Raw genomic sequence first — 12,323 nt, forward strand, 5'->3', positions numbered from 1 at the left:
CATACACAATTCAGACTAGAACTATTGGTATGGTGAATGATATATTAAATTTAGTGCTACCAAAGGTTGTCAGAAAATTTGTGGGGTCTTACTAGCAAGAAAAACTATAACCATTTTTTGGGGAATTTCCCAATCATTACAGACAGTTGGCATCCATTTGCTGTGTGTTGAGAAATTATTATGAAATCCACATACTAAGGAAGGGACCTATTGGGAAAGCTCAATATGAATTACATATCCAGTGAACGTAATGCTGATTTATCTCCAGATAATACGACTGTTTCAGGAGAAAATGCCGTAACCTCCTTCTGAATCAGGGCCAGAGTTGAGACTTCAATTCTGCTCTTGCTAGACTGATTAGGGGCGATCATGCAGTTTAAGAAACTTCATTGGAGCAACCAATCCCTCTCTCCACTGCTATGGTATCACCGGACGTTAGTGGTAGAGCTAACATCCAGTGTTCTGGACTGCCTGACGTGTGGATAGGTCCCCGAAACGCGTAGCAGGAACATAATTTCTGATTAACCTGGTTCTTACTCTACTTAACGTGTCTGAAATTGTTCTATATATTTACTACTTGGCCGGTACGAGTGTATATTACTTTATTTCTAATTATTAATAAGCTGCACTTGATCTATGTCCTTTACTGTTTTCCTTGTCTAGAGCTCTACAATAAAAAATAAAAAAAAACCCACTAAGGGGCACAAATATCTGCATCAGTCACTTCCCAGGATTCATCTGGTGTTGGAGAGTCAGGTGAACATGTATATTCAGACTCCAATGCCTGCCGCATCTGCTACAGGTATGGATAGTCCAAAGTCTGGTCTACAGTTGACCCTGGCGTTGCAGTATTTCAATCTGCCAAGAGAAGGCTTCATGTAGGAACTGATGATGGTTACCTGCAATCAGTGAGGTCAGTGTCCTTGTTGGACTGTTAGCTTTATTTGGCAGCAGACAATACTAGGAAGGAATCAGTTTTTTGGTTATGTACTTAAATGTACAATCATAGAGCAAGGGTCAGAGACATACCATGCAGCTGTCTGATAGCTTTACAATATGTTGGATGTCAACAAGTCCCTTAGCAGATTGTTTCCTTTTGTCCCGCATGTTTGGTTTAGGAGGGTGTCTAAAAACAAATATATAGATTACATCTTGAATAGTAACAGCAATTGTGTAAAGACACTCTGTTGCAAGAAATTAGCTTTCAAAATAGCTGTTTGCCTATTACATAACATCAACAACATAACATGTTAACATAACATCAACAACAATATATAAGACAGAACTAACCCAAAAAAAACAATCTGGTGGGCTTTTCAATGATTGTGTGTGTATGTATATATATATATACACAAGTTAACCCGTGCATGATACTCATGCATTCTAGTCAAATCAAGCTACTTAAGGTGTTAAAAAGGTTCTTGTCATGCATTTGGGCCATAGCCCAGGCCTCAACCACCAACCACTCCCCACTGTCACCCCCGGCAACCACCAACCACTCCCCACTGTCACCCCCGGCAACCACCAACCACTCCCAACTGTCACTTCTCCTTCAAGAAATATATATATATTTTTTTTAAATCTTTATAAACACTTTTAACAATTAACATATTAAATTAACAAATTAAAAACATCTTAGTATACCAAATTTCAGCCCTTTCTGAATTTTTTTTCCCACACACACTAAGAATTTAGTAGGTCAGTGTATAACTTCGCCCAGCAGGTGGCGCTGCAGCTTGGTTTTATTTTTTCCACACACACACACAGACAGACTAACACACGCCATTAAGCATTTATATTATAGATATATGATGACCAAAATTGTATTGCACCAGAAAGCAGTTGATAGATGCTTCTATTCATGCAACAAGTAAAACACCTTTGAAACCCATAATCCAGCTTAAAAAAAATATATATAATTTTAAGTCCATATTACAGACCTGGGGCTAAATGTATCAAGCTGAGAGTTTTCCGGCGGGTTTGAAAAACCAATCAGATTCTAGTTATCATTTATTTAGTACATTCTACAAAATGATAGCTAGAATCTGATTGGTTGCTATAGGCAACATCTCCACTTTTCAAACCCGCTGGAAAACTCTCAGCTTGATACATTTACCCACTGATCTTACATAAAACACCATGGAGTGTCAGACAAACTCTATTACTTTATGTAAATTGAACAATGTGCTGCATTGCAGTGACTGAATATATAATGCATTCAATAGAGCAAAAGCATATGTGAAATAAGCAATTCTATACATATGTGAAGGTGGAGATCTGATAATATTGCAATTATTGCTAGGCTAATTGATTGCAGTAGCTCAGAAATAGATTTCTCAAAACGTAAGTATAGGAATCGGTGCGGAGAACAGACGCAGTGGAGTAGTATATGGGACTTAACACTATGATCAAATTGTTTATAGAGAACCTTTGCAGAACTACTGGATTCCCTTATTTTTAGGCTATAGTCTAGGGGCCTGGTTCATTAAGGCACGCAAAACAAACATTTTTAAAAACGTGCATAAATCGGACATACCCCCGTCCGTATTCAACAAGGAGCGGATATAAAGATACGTCTGTTGTTGAATACGGGTCTAGGTACGCTCTGCTCTGACAGACAATACACTGCAGAAAACGTCCAATACATTTGTAGAATATAAAGTCCTTAAAAAACACCCAGAAAAAAAATATTAATGTCACTTATTAATAATATAGTCATTAATGACAAAACATTTTTTTTAAAAAAAGTAGTTTTTCCCTCTATAAAATCTATGGGACAATGGGAGTTTGAAACACAAGGGTATGTGCTACATCATATTGCACATTGGACCAGCTAGAATGCAAAGGTAAAAAGTATTCAGTGGGCTGTGTGATCAGTAACACAGCAATGTTGGTCAGAGGGTTGTTATCTTGTGTTAGCTGTGTAGAGGGTGGTAATAGGGTAACTTAGGGAGATTAAGATGCTTGAGGAATATTATAAGCTTAATCGTAGGCTGTAGTAAGTGTATTTTGTTCTTGAAGATGAATTTAATGTTGCTGCATTCACTGGTGTACGATCCGGTTGTTGGAATACGCAGAGCGATTTTGCGCAAAATACGGTATGTATTAGCATTTACGTTCCTTAATGATGCAGACCCTATATGTCCGTGTGTTCTTGGTTATTTCAGGTGTGGTCCTGCACACACACACATACACAATTATTTAGCATATAATTATGCACTAAAAGAAGGGTTTGCAGAGGTTTAAAAAAAACTAAAAAGACTTACCAACCAAGTACCACAAAACTATTTCCAGTTACAATAAGCCACGAGCACTCTGCCTTGCTCTCATTCGCTGTGGTCACACCAGCTACATCTTCATAGATTGTATAATGGGCTGTGGCTGATGGAGAGGAAGGGCGTGAGACAGAGGTGGGGGGAAGAGGACAAAGGAAATATATTTGAAGTATATCTGCAGGTCTTGCTCTATAAACCTTAATTTTACTTTGCATTTGGGAGACACACTTGCCCTACGTTAATAAGAGTGTTCAAGTCAACAATTGTGCCAAAAATTGCTATTATCAGTTAAATATATTATGGAATCTAGTAACAAATATATGTTCCTATACAATGTTTACTGCTAAACGGGTAGGTATAAAATGCATATTGTTCTTGTGAATCTTGGGCTGGAGGGATGATTTCAGACAATATGGGCCTGATTCATGAAGTCACTCAAAGCTAAAGTATTCTGCATTTTTTTCCCGTAACAAGCATAAATCACCATATGCACGTCCGTATTCACGGAGCGGATGTAGAGAAACGTCTGTTCGTGAATACAGGTCTAGGTTCAGTCATGTTCTAACACGCAATACACTGCGGGATATGGCCAATACATATGTGGAATATAAAGTCCCAAAAGAACTCACAGGAGAAAAAATAAAAAAATAATATCATGTGTTAATATTATTATTATTATTATTATTATTATTAATAATAATAATTTTTATTTAAAGGGCGCCACTAGGTATCCGTAGCGCCGTACAGGGACAAACAAAGTTAAAATACAAAGGTGAGACAGCACGATACAGTACAAAAGCCGGGAGGAGGGGAGAAACATTTGTCTCCAACACAAAGAATGGATAGTTAGACAACGCATGCAAAGCTGCAAAGAGAATCCTGGCACAAGCCTCTCCCCACCCACCGCGCCTGGCAGCAACAACTCGAAGACCCGGGTCTTATATAACAGTACATTATCATTATCATTATTATTATTATTATTATTATTATTATTATTAAAAATACATAAAATACATTTATTAGGATGTTAATAATGTCTGATGTACATAAAATACAGTTGCTTCTGATTGCAAACACCCGTTCTAGGATGCTCAGCCGTCATCACTAGTAATCGGCACTTACACCCGACCTGTAGCTGGTGCAAGTGATACAACAGAAAAACTTGTACCTGGGATATGTTGCTGTGTGCAACTTATCCTTTAAGGTACATTGACTACGTGCATCCGCCCAGTCCCCTTCCCATTCCGTCCCTGAAATTGTAGGCTGTAGTAAGGGTCTCCTTCTAGGTAATAAATCTCTGGATGCTGCATTTCTGAAATTCTGAATAATGCCAGTTTTGTAGTACTCAAACCCACCTATAGTAAAGTGCCGAAATAAGGGAACACATGAGTAAGTTAGGGATATAGGGCCATATTCAATTGTCCGCGTTACTCGGAGAAATAACACAGCTTGCGCACTACTACCGTTATCACGGTAATAGTCCGGTAATACGGTAATAGTCCGTATTCAATTGTCCGTGTTACTTGCAAAAGTAACATGGTGTTAAAACTAGTACCATTATTACGGTACCTTTAAGGCCGACTCTCAGCTCACAGCTCAGGGAGCTGCGAGCTGAAAACCGGCTTAAAATTACCATAATAGTTTTAACACTGTGTTACTTTTGCAAGTAACACGGACAACTGAATATGCCCCATAAAGTATGAAGGAATATAAAGCATATTGAAAATAGTTGCATATAAAAGTGTTGTTCTTCAGTTAATTAAACAATCACATTATAGTTCAGGACATGTGTAACAACTTGATGACACTGCGTTGGACATCACAGATTTGGTGCAGGAGTTTGGAAGGTGCCCCCTAGCAACAACTTTGGGGGTCGCTGCTCCTTCCGCTGTTTAACCCTCAGCCTGTGACTTATCCCTGGCCTCCATTCCCCTCCCCACACGGTAACATTGTTCCGGTCACCACCAGCACTAGAAACAGATGTCCAAGGCTTCCGCACAAACTTCAGATGAAACGGGAAATGATTTAGTGTTGCTAAAGTTTGCAGCATTTTTCCACACCTGCCTAAACCTTTTGCGCGGTATTCTATATCCAATGTGTTTTGTCCAAGTAATGGACCTTATCAAGGCTTGCAATCAAGTTCATTTCTTGGGGAAATTAAACCTCCTCTGTTCTGGGCATTCAGAGATGGTTTCCTACATATCACTGCTGTCACGCATGGTTATTTAAGTTACTGTCAGCTTCCTGTAAGTTTGAACCAGTCTAACCATTGTCCTCTGTCCTCTGTCATTAACAAGGTTTATTCACCCACAGAACTGTTACTCACTGGATGATTTTTATATTGTGCACCATTCTCTGTGAACTTTAGAGACTTCCGTGCGTGAAACTCCCAGGAAATCAGCAGATTCTGAGATACTTAAAACACGCTGAGTTTGTAATTAAAACTAAAACATATTTATGAAGAAAATTTATATAGTAATGCACAACATGAAATTAAAAGCAGCAGATTCTAATGAGTGTGTATATCTTATCAGCTAAAATAAAAAAAATGTATCAAAAGCACAAAGAAAAGAAACCAAAAAATAATCAGTCCACTTAACGAAAAGTTGTTCTCTGGATGCACCGTCTCCTCTGAAACACATAAGCTGTTCTGCAAATATTAGCCGGAAAATAATCAAAAACCTCTAATTAGGAACAATCAGTCTCCTTTTCCAAACAAGGTCAAATATGTCTGTACTAAACATGATAAATTATCTTATTCGTCCAAATTTTAAAGTTCCCGACAATTCCAGTTTAGGAGAGGGCCTTATATAACAATATAATCCCCAAGGATCAAAAGAAAATGTTTTGTCTACTAAATTGGGACTAGTACTAGATTAGGAATATTTTTTCATAATTTGGTCTATGCTGGTGGTTTCACGACATTAATTCAGAGGCTGTATGTACATTGCACAATGTCTGTAGATGTGACAGTCTGAGTACACGATTGCTGATTTGTCCAGGCCAGATTAATCTTATCCTCTATAACTGATGTATTAAATATAGGTTGACAAAAAAATTATCCATTACACAAATACATAGAAAAACAAAGTATTCAGAGTCATACAACTACAAACAAAAATGTTTAAGATAGTTATTCCTCTTGTAAAGATCTTGCAGTCTATCAGTAATTATATTTTTAATATAAAATAATTTTATTTTTTCTGCATAACTTTCTTTATCTAACATGAGAAACAATTAGATTTGAAGTGCATTTGACACTTATTTCCCTTGTGTTAGACTCCCATTTAGGAGTTAATAAATTTGCATAGCCTCTTTCTTCAAAAACTTTAATTTTGACTGATCTTCCAATGAAGCCCAAAAAAATTGAAGGCATCATAATTGCACTTTAGTATATTCTTTACCCAGGGTTTAAAGTGATTGCTCTGATAATGGATGTAGTTATGTAAATTCACTAGCCTTTGAAACATTGAGGTATTGAGGTGTTCTGCACAGACAGTGAAATCCCAAAAATTATTAGAATTTAAATATTTAACAAAATCAGTAGAGCAAGAATCATGTTACAGTGTGCTTTTTAAAAAATCGACATGATTCTATCTTTAATCATCAGTTCCTTGTATGACGCTATAATTTTTCCTTAATAAATAAGATACATATCTAAGATTCCTATATTGAATAAAATATCTTTCATTCAGACAGCCTCTCTCTGTCTTAAGCTACTTTGAGTATTAATTAGAATCTTGTGTATTACTTGTAATACCTAATCTATATGTAAAAAAAACTATATTTTCACATATAGTTAGTATAAATATAGCCTATTGTTGGATTCACAAGTCATATGTAAACACAGCAATAAATAGGTAGACAACACACAATGATTATGGAAACCAGGCCCAGATTAATTCTGATATAGACTGGAATTTGTGCTCAATATCTTAATAATAACATAAGTATTAAGTAAAAGGTTTAGAGTCTTGGAAAAAATATGTTGTTAAATCCTTATTCATTTAAGACTAAATATTACCAAAGATCCAGATGTCAACATTGTCCCAGCGACCAAAACAAAGATGCCCTTTATATCTGCCCAGAGAAACATAACTTGTTTCTTAACTCTAATTTTAAACTAATGTTTTATTAATAAATGTAACTATTTTCCCTTTAAGCAACTGGATTGAACAATCATTTATTTTCACTTTATTAATTACCCTCAACTACAGAGTAAATCATGTATATAATGGCCATAGCATACCATGGTCAACTTAAAAGGGCCATCCCATATATACTCTTATTCAAATAGACCTATATAAATGTTGGCATTGCTCGGAAGAAACATGGTACCCATGGCCGTTCCTATACCAGCAAATAAGGTAATCGTGATCGAACAAAAATTAATTGTGCATGAAAATAGAAGTGATGTCATCAAGAAAAAAACCTACATTGTTTATCCAGACATTTAGAATACTTGTCCAAAAAAAACTCCTCAAATTTTGAGGTGTAATTTTAATAGCTCTTCTCTGAATTTTTTATTAACGTCTTTTGAAGATAGCGCCACTACAACAGTACAGACGTAACTGAGGTGAGGTCTTACTAGTGATCTATAAAGTGGCACTATAACCTCCCTCTCCATGCTACTAATACCAGTCAATTTTTCTATTGACTTTTCCAAATGCCTGCTTACCTTCTTATCATCTGAAACTTCATATAATCTTCAGGGTCATTCATTCTGTAGTCTGCTTTCAGTGTTCAACATACATTACTCTACATTTTCATATATTAAATTTAATATATCTAGCTCAATTCCATTCATCTATTTTCTCTCAATTACTATACCCTTCTGGTGGATCAACCCTATTGCAAATCATTTGTTTAACATTCTTCATGACTTGAGATTCAACCAGATGTTTAAAGAATTGAACCCAAAACTTTCATTGCAATTATCTTCTTTTCTCTGCTCCTCTCTAATCTATAAGGAAAACCTAGGTCACTCTTTCTTCTTATTTATAATCCTTTTGCTGATGTGTTCTACCCCTATACTGGTCACCTCACATGGTGTGCCATTCACTGACATGAAGGAAAAACAATAAGCAGCTTTGTACATGTGAACCTGCTGCTCCTCAATGTCAATGTTATGCAGAGAGTGTGGCACTTCGCTTGTGAAGTCACAATTAAGTGCCACAGTCCTAGGAGATGAGGATGCTGCCCCCACCTTCCTCCTGCCAAGGTAAGGGTGGGGGGGGTCACTCCTAGGGATTCCCAGGGCTTGCACAGGCCCTAAAGGCAACACCGCTGGTCCTACCAGATCATATCCCTGAGCCACAGTTAACATTTTCCTAGTACTGTTCGTTTTTTGAAACATTAATTGTATTGATTTTAACAACACATACATTTCAGCTAAACAGAAACTATAACATCAAAATAAGGTTATGAATTACAACATGAAACATCTCCAAAATATACAATAAGGCAAATATATTGGTAACATTCAAAGCGTCTAATAAATATAAGATTAAGCATGTATGATCTTCAATAAACATTCACCAGTCAATGACAAATTAAGGCCACATTTTTTATTCAACTCAGTAATACACAGTCAGAACATTGTAAATTAACAATAGAAAACAAATAAACAGATTAAAAATTTTGGATGAACATTGTTTCATATATAAATGCATACAACATAAATTTAGTGAGTCTCCCATCACTACTCTACTGTACTGTTGGGGAAACGTGGACCTTCCACTATGTATCTCTGTGGCTTCTTGTTTGCCTGCACGACCCTCCTAACGTCAGGACATTGCCCTTATCATCTACAGCCCTGATTAACTAAGGCCTGTACCCACTGGCTTTAATTACATGTATTTTTTTACTAGGGTATTTAACGCTACTACAAGACATATAATCAGTTAAAAAAAATAGAACCCGTCGCTTCTAAAGTCCACATACCGGCTGGCATTTTTACTAGTGTTTCAGTGATTTACGTCTGCGTGCATTTTTAAACATGCATCTTGTTTAATTAACTTGCGTTTATTGCAAGTAAACACATGAATGACGCCTAAGTTTCCTATGGTAACCTCAAAAACCCAATAAATGATAGTAACAAACACATGTCAACAATGGGTATGGGAAAGGGGAATGGATAGAACATGGAACTTTGCCACAGTTTGTCAGATAGTAGTCAAGAAGAATATGGTTTCAAAATCTGTTTTTGTCATGAAATAATTCCCAGAATGCCAGGCAGTTGGTGGTTCTCTGTAAGCCGTAGCTGTGGACAGAGTGCCATGGCAGTTCACTTCTTATTGCTGCGCCTTTATAGGTGCATAAGTAACAGCATCCTTTTCACGGTTGGTCTTTGGATGTGGAGACCTGTTTGTCCTGCAGATATCGGCATAATGAAGTTCATGAACAGGTTCCATCTCCTCGTTACCCTGTGATGTCAGAGGCAGAACCAATCAGTGCAATGGAAATGAAGGACTGACCACAGGCTGTATAAGGGCCATTTCTCCATACTCATTCCCCTGGACCTTTCTACTGCTCTTTGGAGCCTTCATTTTATTTATTTATTTATTTTAAACACTGTTTATTGGTAACATTGCAAGTGTGAAAAACAGGGGGTCATGTGAAAAACATTCCAGAAATGAATATAAGCAAACAGAAGTATACATCCATAAAATGAAAATGACTTCTAGAAACCATCGGTAGCGATGAACAGGAATCAGGGTTAGAAAGGAAGAGGAAGAGGAAAGAGAAAAGGAGAGGGGAGAAAGAAAGAGGTCAGGTGGGGAGAGGAAAGAGAGAAAAGGGAAAGGAGTTTCTCGCAAAGAGTGAAAAGTGAGAGAAGAGCAGATTTCTCCTGTGTCACTTCCCACTTATTGAATTCCATACCCCGCCCAATCAGGCCTTTCCCCAGCCTTCAAATCTTTAGACGTTCTCTAAAAACCCATCTCTGTTTTAGAGGTGACCTTATCCCTGATAACAATATTCACACTAATGCACCCTCACAACTGCGCCAATCTTCACACTTGTTCCTCCTTTTGTTTCAGCTGTGACCTCTCCCAATGCTCTCTAATGAGCAGGGTCCTTCATACCCTTTGTTTTCATGTCTGCATTTATGTTGTCCACCTTGTATGTCCCTGTTTTATGTATGTCCTGTTTTCCCTACTTTACGGTGCTGCGGAGCACTGTGGCGCCTAACAAATGTACGATAATAATAATAATAATAATAATAGGTCTGCTACATAGTTTTTATAAAGTCACCACTTCACCGACATGGAAAGTGGAAAGGCGCTGGCCTGAAAACATAGGATGACTTTCGAATAGCAGCACATGCAGAAGATCCATGTGACAACTTGCTACCCATAAACCCCCCCCAAAAAATAGACAAAAAGGTTTGCACCTCCTACAGCCACCACCATCCTGACACACTACACTGTGCACTTTCCACACAAAAGGACACATTCACCCCAAAACAGAGATGCATGACGTCATGAAATTACATTTTTTCAGTGTTGTATACGTCCTTTACAGAATGCAATTCTCTCACCTTGTTCGTATGGTCAGAAGATCCTGTAAAATAACCAAAGTTTAATTATTTCCGAGAATAATTAGTCTTCATTGTTACACATAATGACATTATAGTGAATTATGGAGAACAGTGCATAGTTATAGTTGTGGGACTTACATACAGTATTTATTATGTCATGTTACATGCGCGACTGCTCAGTAGTCACATAAATTTGACTTTCACAATAATTACCATCATCCAGCCACCAGATGGCCCATGGTGCATGACAGCCAAACATATCCTTTTACTGCTGTCTGAATAGTGAATACTATAGTATAGTGGATACTATGGGCTAGATTTACTAAGCTGCGGGTTTGAAAAAGTGGGGATGTTGCCTATAGCAACCAATCAGATTCCAGCTTTCATTTATTTAGTACCTTCTGCAAAATGATAGCTAGAATCTGATTGGTTGCTATAGGCAACATCCCCACTTTTTCAAACCCGCAGCTTAGTAAATTTAGCCCTATGTGTATGATTATTTGTATGTCTTTATTTTTTAAATGGAATATTCCAAGAAAATGACCTCTTGGACACTTGCGCAATACAATTTCTGGGTCATCACTGGCTCATACCAGACACTATATTACAATATCATTATTTATTTTATTTATACTCTAAAGTAGTGTAATAAAATCATTATTTATATAAATGTGTTTGTGTGGTAATTTCTTGAAACTCAGTGAAAAACCAATGACAGTGAAATATAGACATAGAGCAGCTATATTAATTAGGCCCCATACCCACTAGAGTTTTTTTTACATGCATTTTACTAGCGTTTTAAAAAACATTGCTTCTAGTGACGCTATATATAGTCCAGAGCTACCTATGGTTAGAGAGCGCCTGAAAGACTGAAAGAATGCTGCCAGACTTGCACACTAGTGCTTTTACTGCATTGCATTTCTTAGTATGCATTTTTTTCTACCCATATGCATTTACTTTAATGGAAAACACTTATTGATACACTAGTAGCAATCAAACATCAAACATTTTCATTCAGGTTCTTACTAGAATGTTTTTTAGACAAAGAGTAAAGGAAAAGGAAAGGAAAGAGACGCTTGCAGAAAAGGAATGCATTCACGTGCAAATGTTCAATCAGACTGGGTGTCCACCTCTATAGCACACAGCAGATGTGTAAAGTTACCTCTGGAGCAGCAAAAGCACAGTAAAAGCGTAGAGATTGTGGTATGACTGTGTTAGTAGTAAATGCGAAAGTCATTTTACCAAATTTGTACACACTATAATAATATATCGAAGTTTCATATAGTCATGGCCAAAAGTTTTGAGAATGCCACAAATACTATTTTTCCCAAAGTCTGCTGCCTCAGTTTTTATGATGGCAATTTGCATATACTCCAGAATGTAATGAAGAGTGATCAGATGAAATGCAATTAATTTCAAAGTCCCTCTTTGCCATGACAATGAACTTTATTTCAAAAACAACATTTCCACTGCATTTCAGCCCTGCCACAAAAGAACCAGCTGACATT

The sequence above is a fragment of the Mixophyes fleayi genome, chromosome 9, assembly GCF_038048845.1.
Source record: "Mixophyes fleayi isolate aMixFle1 chromosome 9, aMixFle1.hap1, whole genome shotgun sequence".
Taxonomy (NCBI): Eukaryota; Metazoa; Chordata; class Amphibia; order Anura; family Limnodynastidae; genus Mixophyes; species Mixophyes fleayi.